The sequence below is a fragment of the Mesocricetus auratus genome, unplaced genomic scaffold (genome assembly GCF_017639785.1).
Source record: "Mesocricetus auratus isolate SY011 unplaced genomic scaffold, BCM_Maur_2.0 Super-Scaffold_6730, whole genome shotgun sequence".
Taxonomy (NCBI): Eukaryota; Metazoa; Chordata; class Mammalia; order Rodentia; family Cricetidae; genus Mesocricetus; species Mesocricetus auratus.
Window position 1 is genome coordinate 49713073 of NW_024429184.1, and position 14619 is coordinate 49727691.

General features: G+C 40.1%; 1 protein-coding gene across 5 annotated transcripts in view; it reads left to right on the forward strand.

Moving 5' to 3' along the window:
- Ca1 (carbonic anhydrase 1) overlaps positions 1 to 14619 on the forward strand; it is a 75972-nt gene that overhangs the window by 48322 nt on the left and 13031 nt on the right. Inside the window, exon 3 of one of the 5 annotated variants that reach the window (XM_040741981.1) lies at positions 13829 to 14048. The exons of the other annotated variants lie outside the window; for them this stretch is intronic. The gene's annotated coding sequence lies outside the window, so the exon portion shown is untranslated. The remainder of the gene's footprint in view (positions 1 to 13828; positions 14049 to 14619) is intronic. 5 annotated transcript variants of the gene reach the window in all.

The window sequence follows — 14619 nt, forward strand, 5'->3', positions numbered from 1 at the left end:
GGAACTTCAGAATGTGGTTTAGTTAGGGACGCTGAGGTAAGAAGATTCTTTATAAGAAGGTAAAAAGCAGAAGGAGAGAAGATTCTAAGATGCTGGATTTGAAGCTGGAGTACAGAAATGCAGACAACTTCTAGAAGCTGGAAGAAACATTCCTGTCTAGGGCCTTTAGAAAAGATAGAGTCCAACAACATATGGAACTGAGTCTGGTAAGATGCATTTCAGACCTGTGATTTTCACAAATATCAAGAGAAGGATTTTGTATTCTTTTAACACCACTGAAGTTTTAGTAACATGTTACTCCTTTACATCTGCATGATCTGCCATGAGCTTTTGGCTGCACAGCTGTAGATTTCCTGCCCAGGGAGAGGTCACTGCATGACCAACACAAACCTCTGGGTCATGATAGCTGGAGAAGTAGCACTTGTAGCCTGGGTTACAGACAAAAGGAAGACGTGGTATCTGAATGAACCTTAACACAGACAGCCCCACTGAGTTTCACTGATCCTGTAAAGTGTTTTATATGTTGTCTCCTTACCTGTGTCTTACTTTTTATCTTTTATTGTGCGCTCATTGCTTAATGATTTCTAGTTGTCCTGAATCCTCAGATTTGCCAACTTTCATTCAGAGAGATCATTACCATTGGGTATTACCAATCATGAGCCAGAACCATTTCCTGTCATAATCTATTCTCCAAGGGCAAAGCTCACAAGCTCAGACCCTTCTCCCCTTGGACCAAAATCACAGTGGTTACTAGCATTCACCTCACCTTGTAGCCACACCTCCCTTGTACACAAGCCCTCTGTGGGGAGTTTTGTTTTGCTATGAGAGACAAATTCCTCTTCTGAAAGATCTATGATTGCCTGAGTTACACATGTACTTCCTGAATATCTTCCCAGGATCTAGTGGAGCTGCAGGCAGAGGTAGAAGATAGCAGGAAAGGAGATGAATTTAGGCCACTAACTTGCTGGCTCTTGGATATGTAGGTTTTGTGAAAGAAAATATTCATAAAAGATTATGAGTTTTTTTCAAGAAAGAAGAATGATGTGAATGCCATTTGCAAAGGTAAAATTGAAAGGGCAAGTAGGAGTATGTGAGCCAAGCCTTGGGTTTTACACTTGGTTTTGCTAACTTAGCTATCTTCTACTTTTATTCCTTTAAAGTGTTAACACTGAGTGACCAGAACAATTTTGATTACCTTGTAGATTGATAAAGGTCAGTAGTGTCTTTCATATAGACATATGTTATTTTATCATCTTATGAATAAGGTCTACCTGAGCTTGATTTTCTATTAAATAGGAGAAGTTAGTGAATATGTCAAATAAATAGGGCTAAAGGAAGTAAAATGATGAAAATCTCATATGGTTGATCTTTCTGGAAGGATTTAGAGAACTACGGAATACTGACAATGATTTATTAAGGCTCAAATGGTTCTTCCTGTATCTTTATGTATTTTGTTTGTTTATTTAATTTCATTCCTCCAAATGATACAACCAGGAAACATAATCTTCATGGAACATCAGCGTTCGTTCTCCATGTTCCTCCAAGGAATTTTGCCTACTCATTAGTGTATCATGTACAATACCAACAAACATGTTTGAACCAGATAGAACTGAGTTTTCAAAGTATATGTGTGACCCAGACTATCCCAACAAGTTCAGGTGAGAGACAGACTATGTGCCTCTGAAAAGACCCTGCTGGCCATTAGGCTGTCCTCGGTGTGTGACATCCCACTACAGCTGCTTCTAACAGGCTCTTAAATACATAAAGAAAATAAGATGACCTTAATAAAGCCAGGCTGCTTCTCCAGCATCCCTTCCTACTTCTCTTCTAGCTCCATGACAACCTCTCTTTTAAACCAAGACTTGGCATCTTCTTTTCCTTGAATCTTCTCTACCATGTAAAATAAGAAATGTCCCACTATGATCATTTGCACCTCATGGAATCTTACATTTATTTATGAGTTAGCTGACCTAGACTGTTCTATTTTTAAATGTTCCTTGAATTTCCTACACCTTGTCTACAAAATGAAGTAACTGATTGATGGCAACTGATATCCTGCAACTAGATATTCCTCCCACCCTGCCCCACAGACCTTCACCCAGAAGGCTCTGGAAATTCTTCAGCGTGACCATGTGCTCAGAAAGAACTCTGGACATGTGCTCTCCACTGACATTCCTGTTAAGCCTTTGATATCATTCTCTTTGATGTGGGCTTTCTCTCAGTGTGGCAGATTATTACCATGATGGGAAAGTGTCATTCTTGTCTAGGGTGAAGTCTCTGAGAACCTTCCTTTTCTTCCCATTTTTCCTATATAGAAGCAGTCATTGCTGCCTTTACTTGGTGGTTACTTTCCTCAAGTACATTGCTTATATGATTGCTGCACAACAAGGACCTAAAATCTGTCTGTTTACAGCTAAGAGTTTTTAAACTTCATGTATTAGTATTATAGAATATGTATTTCTCCAATGTAACTTGCTTTGATAGATTAAATTTTGTGATTTTTTTCTGTGTTGATTCACATGACTCTGTTTATATTCCACAATGCAACAATGCCAAATACATTTCTGCATTTTGCTACTGGTTGATACTTAAAACATTTCTTGGTTTTGGCCATAAACTACAATAAAAACACATGTTTAAAAATATTCTTTTAAAATAAAAACTATCTCCTTTTAAATTATGATCACCATTAGCATTTTCTTTCTAATTTTCTGTTCAATAGGTTTCAGAAGACACTGTGTGAAAATGAGATAGTAAGAAAGGATTTTTAAAAAGCCCTTGAAATTAATACTCAAAATGTGTTAACTTTTCTGAAAAACTCAGTTCATTGAATAATTGTCTAACACCTGATATGTTATCAAGAGTCCCTCTTTTTCAGAATATGTGTTTGAGGTCTATCTTCATATATAAAGAAAAATCATTAAAAAAAACCTTCTTTTAAATCAGGTTCAAGAAAAGTAAGTGTGAAAAACAGACAAGCGAGGTATGAGTCTTCAAATATTTTGTCAAGATTGTTACAGATGTTTACATTATTTGGGGTAGGATACAGAATAGAGTATATGGCTAAGGTGAGAGTGCTTTCCAATAAAATCCATTCTTTCCTTTCATTTTTTTTTAAACTCTACTATCAGGTTTCATGTCGTGTCTGTCCCATATCATCAACATTCTCACATATTTCCAACCCAGAGCCATACGATTTCTTACATTGGTCATAACCTGTTCCCCAATTAGGCAGCCTAAATTAATTTACCATCCATCCTCTCCTTTGTAAATCCCTGAATACAGGTCAATGTTCACCTTGGCTTCGATTTTCTGATCTGTAAAGGACAGGGATGATATGCATGATTGTACTGTATTGCTTATTCAGAGATTCAGGTCTCTTCCCATAGTGAGATGAATGTGTCTTTTCTCGAATTGGGTGCTATTCTACATCTTCTAATGATCTCCCAAGCATAGTGACCAGGTTTCTAAATGAAGGCTCAATAACTGGAGCTGTATCTCAGTGGTAGAGCACTTGTCTAACATGTACGGACATGGGTTCAGTCACCAGAAGCCATTAAAAGCTCTAATGGAGGCTTAGGCTCCTGAAAGAAAGTTCCTAGAAAAGGCACCAGAGCTTCTCTGAAGTCATTACAATCCTGATCCTGGAATTTCTCCCATATTTTGTTAGTTCAGTGGCAATGGATGACTGAAATAGTCTCCTAACCAGCTTCTTTGATCCTAACACTTTCCTTTTAAATCAGTTAATATCTTCCTATAATTTGTAATATGAAATGGCTTTGCATGGGCAAGGTTCATATTGGCCTCTCTGAACTCTGAACTTCCTACGCTCCCCTCTTCTAATTGATCATAGTTCTGTGGGGTCAGTAAATCATTCCATTGGTTTTAACTGGACTTACTGATGTAGCTAAATTTAGTTAGAAGGTCATAGAGGAAGGGAGGGTTCTAAGTTTTCCTTACACAGCTAGGACTCTTGGTGTTTGATATCCCAGCCATATTTCCTACTGAGAAGAGATGGAACCAGAGCAGGTTTCCTCCCATGACTCCTTTGTTCTAAGCAAGCACCTACCAAGCCTGTATTTGCATTGTTTGCTTATTTCCCATTATCCAACCCAAGAGCCAACATTAGAAGTAGTAGATATAGGAAATCACAGGAGAGAGGACTCAGGAGAAGCAACTGCAAGACCACAACAACTCATCATGCTTGGTGTGCTGTGCTCTTTTCTCCCTATGGCTCTTTACATGGTCTCATTTCTGTAATATTTTTAGCCAAATAAGTGAATAAAATACATAAAACTTTAATCCTCTTTCCCAAAGAGGAAAAGCACATAATAAACAAGTTACCAAAAAAAAGTCAAGATTATTTTGACAGTCATAAGATGGTCTGAAGAAATAAATTGAGATAATGAGTAGGTGCAATCTGGCAAAGATGGAGAAATAATGAGATCAATACATTTTTGGAGGAATGTCACTAGACCTAAAATCTGAAAGATGAAAAGGAACTAGCCATGTGATGTTAAAAGAGGCGCGTCCCAGGCAGGAGAAACCTCTCCTTTGCCGGGTCACTGCCTCAAGCCTCACCTCCTCACTGGTTCTTTTCTCTGAATTGCCTGTTTGTTCTGCCCTTAAAGTTGCCAGTCTTCTTCAGCCTTGTCATTCCATTCAGAGAAGTTGCCACAGTGCATAAGAAGCTGCTCTTGTTTTCCTGTATAAGTGCACAGTAAAGTGTAATCGCCACCAAGATAGGGTCTTGTCTGTAAACTACTTGAAACTCTCCAGAAAACTAATTGGTCAGCATTTAAAAGAATGTTCACCAGGCCCTTTCCACACCATTACCAATCCTTCCAAGTAAAGGAATTGAGGTCCAATCGGGCTAAAATATTTGTTTCTACTTGTACAATTAAACTGTTAGGCCAACACATTCCGAGGGTTAAATCTGGAAGAGCTTCTCTTCTTACTAGTGTAATATGGCAAAGGTCAGTGTGATCTTAAAGTTCCTAATTGTGGTAAAAAACACAGTTTGACTCAGTCCCTTTTTCTAGGATCAAATCTTACTTCCCCAGACCTGAAGTACGTCATCATGTATTCCACGCCTACCATCAAAAGGGAGAGTCATATAGTGAGTTCGCGTGTTGTCATGGGAATAGTGTCAAATACTGGAGGCATCATGTGCTACAGGAAGCCAAGAAGCCACTCCATGCATGCACTCTTGACCCTTCATAACAGAAGAGGAGATTTGTCACAATTTAACATTGACAGATGCCCAGTTTCAGACTATGCACTAGGTTTCAAGCTACAATAAGAAAGTAAGGTGCTTTACAAAGATATGTGCTTTTAATTTTTGTTTTAAAATTGAATGTGTGTGTGTGTGTGTGTGCGCGCGCGCACATGTGTGCTCATGTATAAGTAAATGCTCACCGTGGTGCAAAAATGAAAGTCAGAGCACAAGTTTCTCTTCTTCCACAGTGTGGAGCTTTGGAGATGGAACTAGGATCATCAGGTTTACAGCAATTGTCATTGCTCCTGACACAGATTATGTGGGGTTTTTTTTTTTGCTATTTTGAAAGACTTGTTTTATTTTTGATTATGTGTATGTGTGTTGGGGGAGGTATGTGGACATGAATGCATCTGCCCTCAGGGGCTAGAAGAGACCATCAGATTCCCTGGAACAGGAGTTAAAAGCAGTTACGAACCACTGGACATAGGGGCAGGGAAGTGAATTTGGGTCTGCTGCTAAGAGCTCTTAACTGCTAAACCATCTCTCCAGCCTCGCATGTATCTTTTTAAAAATAAAGTTAAGTCTATAAATAGGAGTAGGCACATCAAATGTGTTTGGTCTCCTGCAAACTGGCCTTTGAAGGTTTCTTTTTCTTTTTTTTTTTTACTGGTGACTTATCTGGTACTGCCATCAGATGAAGCTTCTCTGGAGTAGTTCTCGGTGTCCATGTGTATTTCAGTCTGTTCTTTAGTTCATGGCTGCAGACCTGAGGCTAAGTGTGCAGTGACTCACCGTGTGCCTTCTACTCAGAGCACGCTAATCAGAGAAGCAGTGTTAGAGTGCGTGGCAGCAATACATCAGCTCTCGTCTCCTGCTTCCTCCTGCTTCCCTCCATCACCAAATCAGTGGTTAGCAACAAAATCCGTGGTTTCCTCCAGTCAGTTCTCTCTATTGTCTTTGCAATTGACAGCTTGAGTCTATTCTCAAAGACTTAAAAGTGCCTCTCTCCGCATCTGCGGCAATTGGCTTTCTTTCATTATGTGCACTTGGAAAGAAACAGGTGTTTTTAAAGAAAGGAAGATTATCTCAAAAAAAAAAACGTTTCCATCTTAGCACTTTTTCTGGAAATTAGAATGGACTTCTCCACTAAAAAGTGTTATTCAGGGTGACTACAGAAGATGAGTCCAGCTTTGTCATTGGAAAAAGCTATCTGTATCACTTTTCGTTAAACATGATTTTCCTAGTACACAAAAAATCCATATACTACTCTCACCTCCCTGTTAAGATTATTAGTGTAATTTGAGCAAGTGTAGGTAAGTGAGCACAAAACAAAGCTGCCCCTGGAAGCCATCGGTATCACCAGACTCCATTCCCTTCTCTGGAGCATGCCTTTTAAGAGCCAAAGATCCCTTGAGGTTTTTTTTAACCACTGGAGAGTTTAGCATGCCCTCTGTTCCTAGCACAAGTTGGCTTGCCCTCTTCCTCCATGGCTTAGATCCATGTACACAGTTTTCTTCCTTGGCATAAACTCAGGGTCTAGTCCAAAGAGTTGCCTAGGCTGCCTGAACTCAACTATGGCCACTAACAGGTCCTGGGATACAAAGAATAAGGGGTCCTGGCCTCAGAGCTGGATTGACCTGGCAAGCAGGAGGCAGGCGGGGCAGGAGCCTGAATCCTGAGGCATACAGTCATAAGAGTTGTATATAATCCAAACAAAGGCAAGGTCAGAGTCATGGCTGAAAGAGCAGGGCTAAGGTCCAGAAAGATTTGGTGGTCCAAGACAAAACTGAGACCAATGTGGGTTCAGTGCTCAAGCTAACATGAAGTCAGTTTCAGGAAAAGACAGGCCTGAAGTGTGCCCTACACTGGTTTTAAACACTTTCCCTGCTTACAGCATAGGGTACAGCAAATATGATTGTCTCCTTCTCCATTTTCACTACTATATGACCTAAGTTTTTATCCTAGGAAGCCAGAGGCCATTGAATTACATACAAGCTTTCTCCATGTTGGGTGATTTGGGTACATCTCTGCAGGCAGGTGTCCTGGTAGTGTCACTGAATTACAAAATCAACCCCTAAACGTCGCAATACTTGAGACAGTGCCCCCACAGACATGCACTGCAGACTGCTTGTCTACACATGACGGTTCAGGTCCTCTGTAGGACGAAGCTCCAGATTTACTTGTGGTGTAGCATTTGACAGCAGTGCTGCAAGTGATCCAAATCACATCAGGTTAGCAGAAGCATCAGGAATACCACAACTCTTGCCTCCAGGTCCTCCACAGAAGCAGTGAAAAGAAGCAGATTTTTCAGCTTATTTTGGAAGAGACAAGCAGGAAAGAGACTGAAAGCTGACTATAAATCAGTTACTTTGGGCCACACACCTGCTCTGTCAGTCTCAGATGCATCCAAATGGAAAAATGGGTGATCTAGGATTACACCAGGGCCGTGCCAGCAGCCACAGTACTGAAAGGTCACATCTATTATGGTTGGCATGTAGCTCCCAGGGCTCTACTTTGAGAGGATGTCATACTCATCTCATGCAGAAGGCATGTCCATCATGCCAGAATGTTGCTGTCAGTATTTGATCTAATAAAAGACACACTATCCCCCTTTCCTTCAAATTCAATCATATCTAGATACTGCTGAATAATGGTGACTTTTTCTTTCCTTGCTACTTTACCCTTACTTTAAAGATCTGGAATAATTCACCAAAACTCTGTTTTTTGGCTCTGGCTTTAAAGCTACAATGATTCTTTCAAAAACATTTTATTAACTGAAATAAGCAATTCAATCAGCCTATACCTGGGGAGGCTTTTTACAACGAGATGGTGCTGCCTTGGAAGAAGCCACTGGCCCTTGCTGATAAAACCATGTGCATCAGCAATTGAAGTTGAATGAGGACTACAGAGAAAATTCTTGAAACAACAAATCAGAAAAGAGCAGCTACAGCTGGTGCCATCTGTGAGCAACCACATAGTCCAATCTTACCCTGCTCTGCAGAGGAATTTACGAGAATTTTCAGAGCCCTGCACAGGAGCAACAAAAGACCTCATTGTAAAAATGTCCCTGTGAGCCCTGGCTAGCAAGCTCCCCTGGGGATTACCAACAGGAGGCATTGAGAACACAGCCAGGAATTTATCTTCCCAGATCAAGTCACTCCACTATATAAAAACAGTCTTTTGTGTCCCAAGAGATCCATAGTTATGAGGTCCACTTTCTCGGGAACATGGTTCTTATCAAATTGGGCCCCTGGGTTCCATGGGTGTCCATTTAAAAACACAGACAAGAACCTGAGAGCTGTTTTTCCTGGAGTTCTTTCTCATCAAACTGGTTCCGGCTGCCTCCTGGGTGATGATGGAAAATGAAGGCACTAGCCAGCATCAGTCCCCGCTTTTGTAATCCTTGGGAGGTTGCACAAAGGTTATGTGGAACTTTACCAACTCATCAGAGGCAAAGTTGGAAATAGTCTTAAGGATATTACTGCACTATCAAAGCACTGCACATTAAGGAATTCTGGGACAGGTCAAATGCTGTCCCCAGGGGATGTAGAGGGCATATTGTCCTTTGATACCTTTCCCAGAACCCTGGAGTTCAGAAACCCAATGTCTCCAAGTCACGTTTGAGAACTCTTGCCTACATGGCTTATTCGGAACATATGACTCCATAAAAGAAGAAGGAAACAGCGTTTGCTCTCTGCACAGAGGATTCACACATATAAGAGAGTTCCAAGCATTCCTTGCTGAAACCAATATTTAAGTCTGTTTCGAAGTAAAATATAGATGCTATACATGTTCCTTTGTCTAGAACAGCTTACAAAAAAAACTGAAAGGAAAACAGGAAGTTCAAAATAAGAGACACACATTATCAACTAAATTATTTCCTTCAAGTAAACTTTTACCTAAGGAAAGCAGGCTCAGAAAGGTCATTCATTTAAACTTGTTTACTTTGCTGTCAGCTATGGGAAGGGAAATCTTTCCTGCTGTCTTCGGTAATGACTCAAATATAAACGTAGTGGTGTTTTAACCACCTGTCCAAGAAGCAGAAGGGGAAGTATCTGTCCTTCACCTCACCATTAGACCTGGAAGAACTAAAGAAAATGTTGTGGAACAGTAGAAAAATGTCCTCTCAAGCTACCCTGGGAATCTGGTTGTGCTTGGTTTCTACACAAAAATCACAGGCAGTGTGAGCATTTGAGGGAACCTGGGTAGAAAAGCAAGCAACAGATTGGCTCTCTGGGTCTGGGTACAGTGTAGGCTCCTTTGCGGGAGAGGAGGACTCATATTCACAGACAGGACCAGGAAGGACACCAGGCTCCAAAGAGGGGACAAGAGTCTGTGTGACCTATTCATGAGGGAAGTACAGTGAGCATTCTGAGGTAGCTCCTTGTTTAAACAAACTCTTTGGTGATAATGAAATAACTGTAATGGAAGAAAGGTTGTTTATGTTAATTTTTTTCAGTATCTCATGATGATGAAAAGAATTCTTGACATAGTGTGAAGATGAGATTCTAAGTCTGATGTGTATAGCCCACATTTAACAAGTAGTTAATCTCTCAACTAAGAAGGGTTCTTCCTTCATTTTGAAATGAAAATACTGATATTTGCTCTTTCACTATACAGAATACTTAAAAATAGCAAATAAGGTCATACAAGTAAAGCTACAGTGACTCAAAGCTTCCTTTCATGGGACTGCATAAAAGAAAATTTCTTTCCTGAAAAGCACTTGTAATCATTCCATTCTCACTCTTTTTAAAGGGAGAAATATTTTTCTGAACCACTGATGAAGGATTAAATTATATCACAACAGGGAAGTAGAAGCAGCAGTAGCTTTAAGCAGCTTGTTAGGTTGCATTCACATTTAAAATTTCAGAAGATTATACAATTAGCATGTTTATTGGTATTATCCTTGCTCAAGTTTTTGCTTGGGCAGTGCCTTTAGTGAGACTTCATAGGTGTAACTTCTCTGACATCTCAAAGAGACACAATCTCACAGCAGTCGTTCTCTCCCCTCTTTCAAAATGACCCATTTGTTGTAGATATAACCAATGTGTTTTGATCCATTGTAATCTTCTATAATGGCCTCCATTTGTTGCAAGTAGAAGTTTCCTTGATGGGGGTGAAAGTCATACATACCTGTGGGTATAAGGATAAATATGGGGAATCTAGTTAGGGATTATGCTGGTATATTAAAGTGAGGTTGTCAGTTCTCTTCCAATACCCATCACTTTACTAACCCTAGGTAGCTTGCCAAGTTTCCAATATCAGTCCCAATTTCCATCCTTTTGAGTTGGCTTTATATCCAATAAAAGAGCTGTTGGCAGGGTAGAATAGGGGGAAGAGGGAATCATAGGATCGAATACAGATCAGGCACCAGAGTGACCTCGAGTGATCTAAAGGTATAACATCAATTGGCAAGCTAAGCAATAGTGGAGGGACCACCTCGAATGCCCATTCCTGATAATGAACTTGATGTCTATAACCATCCGGGAGCCTTCATCCTGTGACTGATGGAAGCAGAGGCAAACACACAACTAAGCACTGAACTGAACCCAAGGAACCCAGTGACAGAGAGAGAGGAGTGATGAGCAAATTGGCAAAGAATGGGCTGGCAAAACCAGCAGAGACAGCTGATCTGAACAGGGGAGTGCTCTTGGACCCCAGACCGACAGTGGGGAGGCCAGCATGGGACTGATCTGGACCCCCCCAAATGTGAGTGTCAGTGAGAAGGCCTGGGCAACCTATGGGGCCCTGAGCTGTGGATCAGTGTCTATCCCTGGTATACAAACTGTCTTCATGTGCCTATAGCACAAAGAGAGATGCTTTCTCAGCCTGGACTCTTAGGGGAGTGCCTTGACCCTACCAAGAGTAAAATGACAGACTCTAGATATCCCCTATGGGGAAGGATTTGGCAATAGGGTGGGAGGGGGGGGGAAGGGGAGTGCGGGAGGAGGGGAGGGAGAGGGAACTGGGATTGACATGTAAAACAAGCTATTTAAAATTAAAATAAAAAATGATAAAAAAAGAGCTGTTGGCTAACATTAAGGTGTGCGTGCCATGCTGATTGTTGCTGTGGTTCGTAAGCACCACAGCTGGGTAGAAGTATGGATTGTTTTACTTCTGATACCATGAAAGCTAGCCCCCAGTGAGGAGCTTTTAGATCAGATCCAGCTCAGGTCCAATGGGTCCTATGTCCAAAGTTCTTGGTGTCTTCAGCAATAGGGACTTAACCTTTCACCTCTGGGAGGCAAACAAAGGCAACATCAATTGCCTATAATGTTTTCAGAGTCTCTTGGATAACTATGACCAGTAACTCAAAGGGAAGCTTCTAATGCCTGGTGTTGGGGTTTTTGTTAGATACTCTGTGGCTCTTGACATATGGAAAATTTGCATTTAAACTATATGTATTTGTACACAAATATTGGTGTGTATTCTATTTACCTGCTTGATAATAATATATGTATGTCCAGTGAGGAATTTTGTCAGAAACTTGCTTTTACTTAAATATATCTCTTGGAAAATAGATGGGGGGATTGTTCACATAGTTCCCAGATACAGCTAATGAGCTACCAATGCTTATGAAACACACTTGATATTTGTTAATCACTCAATCTAGCTACTGTCTTTTCATAAAAGTAATGAACGAATACCACTCACACGTGAGCACTTTTTTATCACCACCATGTCTTCTGCAAACTATACATTAAGAAACAAGGGATTTAAGAAAAGATAAATTTAATTCCAAATGTACTATAGTAGTCCATTATGATAAGACAGAAGAGTTCAGGAGCTAATAAAGGTAATGGGGGACAGCAGAACTTTTTTCTTTTAATCTCAAGATGATCTGAGATAGAAACCCCAAAGAGGTACATGAAAGACTTTATGACAGAAATCACTGACAAAAATGGCCTTCGCCTTCCTTATATTTACACTTGAAAGCTTATCTCCTTTTAGATTAGCTTGTGCCATTTAGTTTAAGCGGTGGTAAGCAAATCTGTTGTGTAATTGTTTGGATTTGAGGTCACATGCAATCACTTCACCTCTTGCCTGAGAGTTAAAGTTAAACTTCTCAAAGCTTCATTTGGTGGTTTAAATATATTTTATGGCTTATGAAGCATTGCACATATCTTGTTTTGCTGTGAAAATATTGCTTATTTATGTTATTTGGTTGGAGGGCGTATTAATTCCCTAATCAGCTATAGAAGATAAGATACAAATGATACTTCTCAGCTTTAAAGATAAATATGAGGAGTTAGCAAAGAAGAAATTTCTGGTTATTATCTTAAATTATTATAAATTCTCTTCTCAGAGGGCCTTCCAGTTGTGTTATTTTAGTGAACATGACAGTAACTAAACATATTTAAGTTTTAAAGTTTTCATGCACACGAAATTACAAGATACTATTAACTCCTTAAGGCTGTGGATTAAAGTACTTTTGTAGAGCTGAGTTGGTCACTGATTTTTAAAAATTCATTGCCATATTTAAAAGTTGCCCTCAAAAGTGCTATGCTCTAAGATACATGTGTGTGCAGCGGGGTGGGATCTTTAAAAATTGTCTTACTAGTCATAGCACCAGGAACCTTAAGAATCATGGAGTTTTTTCAATTCAGCAGGATAAAAATTCAAACTATAATTGAAGACTTAAATTTTGACACTCTTGGACTCCCATCCAACAGTGTGAGATGCACTCTCACCCTGAACTCTTGGGGGAGGGTCTAGGCCCTGCCCTGTGTGAAATGACAGACTATGGACACCCCCATGGAGGGCCTCACCCTCCCTGGGGAAATGAGGAGATAATGGGGGCTTGGGAGGAGGGCACAGGAGGAGGGAAGGGAAAGGGAGAGGGACCTGGAACTGACTTGTGAAGCAACCTTGTTTCTTATCTAAATTTAAACTGAAAAATAAATTTAAAAAAAACAAGTTCACACACACACAAAAATGTCAAGTTGAACTTTATAAAAATTAAAATTGCTGTGCAAAAAAAATTTTTGACACTCAAAGTGTCAAAGTATTTGACACTTCTAAGAACCGAAGTTCTCACACTCCCAGAAATGACTGACAGAGGCAGTTGGTCACTTCACCCTCCCATTAATAGAAGTGTGAGGGGAAGGTTCTTTCTGCTTAGTCCAAATGTGCTCATGAGTTCACCTTCAACAAAGCTCATTCCCATGCTCACATATCCACTCTCTGCACACCCCAGAGTTTAGATCAGACAGCCCTATGAACAGCTTGCCCGTTGAATTCTTTATTAAAATAAAATAACTGAGGTTTAAAGGAACCTTTCATTTGTTTTGTCTACCAATATTGAACACCATTTTTTTGCCAGAAGCTAAAGGGAGAGAACATGGCGGTGAAACACTACTGGCCAAGGTCCTGGCCTTACAGAGATTCTCTTTAGGTGATCATTGCAGACACTAGGCCAGTAAATGAAGGAAAGACTGAGAAGGGGTGGAAACAAAAAGATTTAGGTTTTGGAGGTTTCCAATTTTTAGAGCATTTTCTCAGGTATGAGCTGAGTATCAATAGTCTGAAGCCAAGCAGGCTCCAAAATCTGAGATTGAAGTAAATCTGCTGATTTCAGAATGTGACCAGAAACAATTTCTAATGCTACAGAGACTACAAAATAAATGATATAGAATGGTATAGCAGAGTGACTGGGACAGGAGAGACACAGTGGAGAATTGTGAAGGAGAGACACAGTGGTGGATTTGAAAGTCAAATGTGAGAGGGCAACATGGATCCTTAGAAAGTCCTGACTCCAGGAGACAGGTCCACAAGATCAAAGACATTGAGATGGACATTTGAAGAACAAAGTTAGCAACAAGTCTCCAATGTAAGTGAAGAGAAAGACCAATATATTAAATTCAGATAAGCCGTTTAAATTGTTTTATAATGATTTTCACTTATCTTAATGCAGAAATGTCCTGGCTAATATTGCTATGTTCTGTGGTCCAATTATTCACTCAAAATAAGGCTGATTTTGTCACAGCAACATCAAAAGTTTTATTTCTGAAAGGACATGAAATTTAAGGAGCATTATGAAATTAATGTCAGCATAATAGTCCTTGATTTGGGAAATGTGTGAATCATTTTAAACAAAAACGTGTTTGATCGTTTGGATACTGAAACCATCTACAGTCCATGTATCAAAAGGTTGATTCTCAGAGAGACACCTATGGAGAATTAGGGAAAACCATTAAGAGGCTTGGCCTCAGGAAACGCTCCACTCATTGGGGCACAACTTAGAAGAGGATTGTAGAACACTGCTGGATCTCTACCCCTTTGCTTTCAGACTCTTAAGTGAGATATTTGCTTACCACACACTCTATCATGACACGTCTCATCAGAGCAAACACAATGGGACAGTCTATGTTGGACTGGAACCTCCAGAACCATGAACCCAA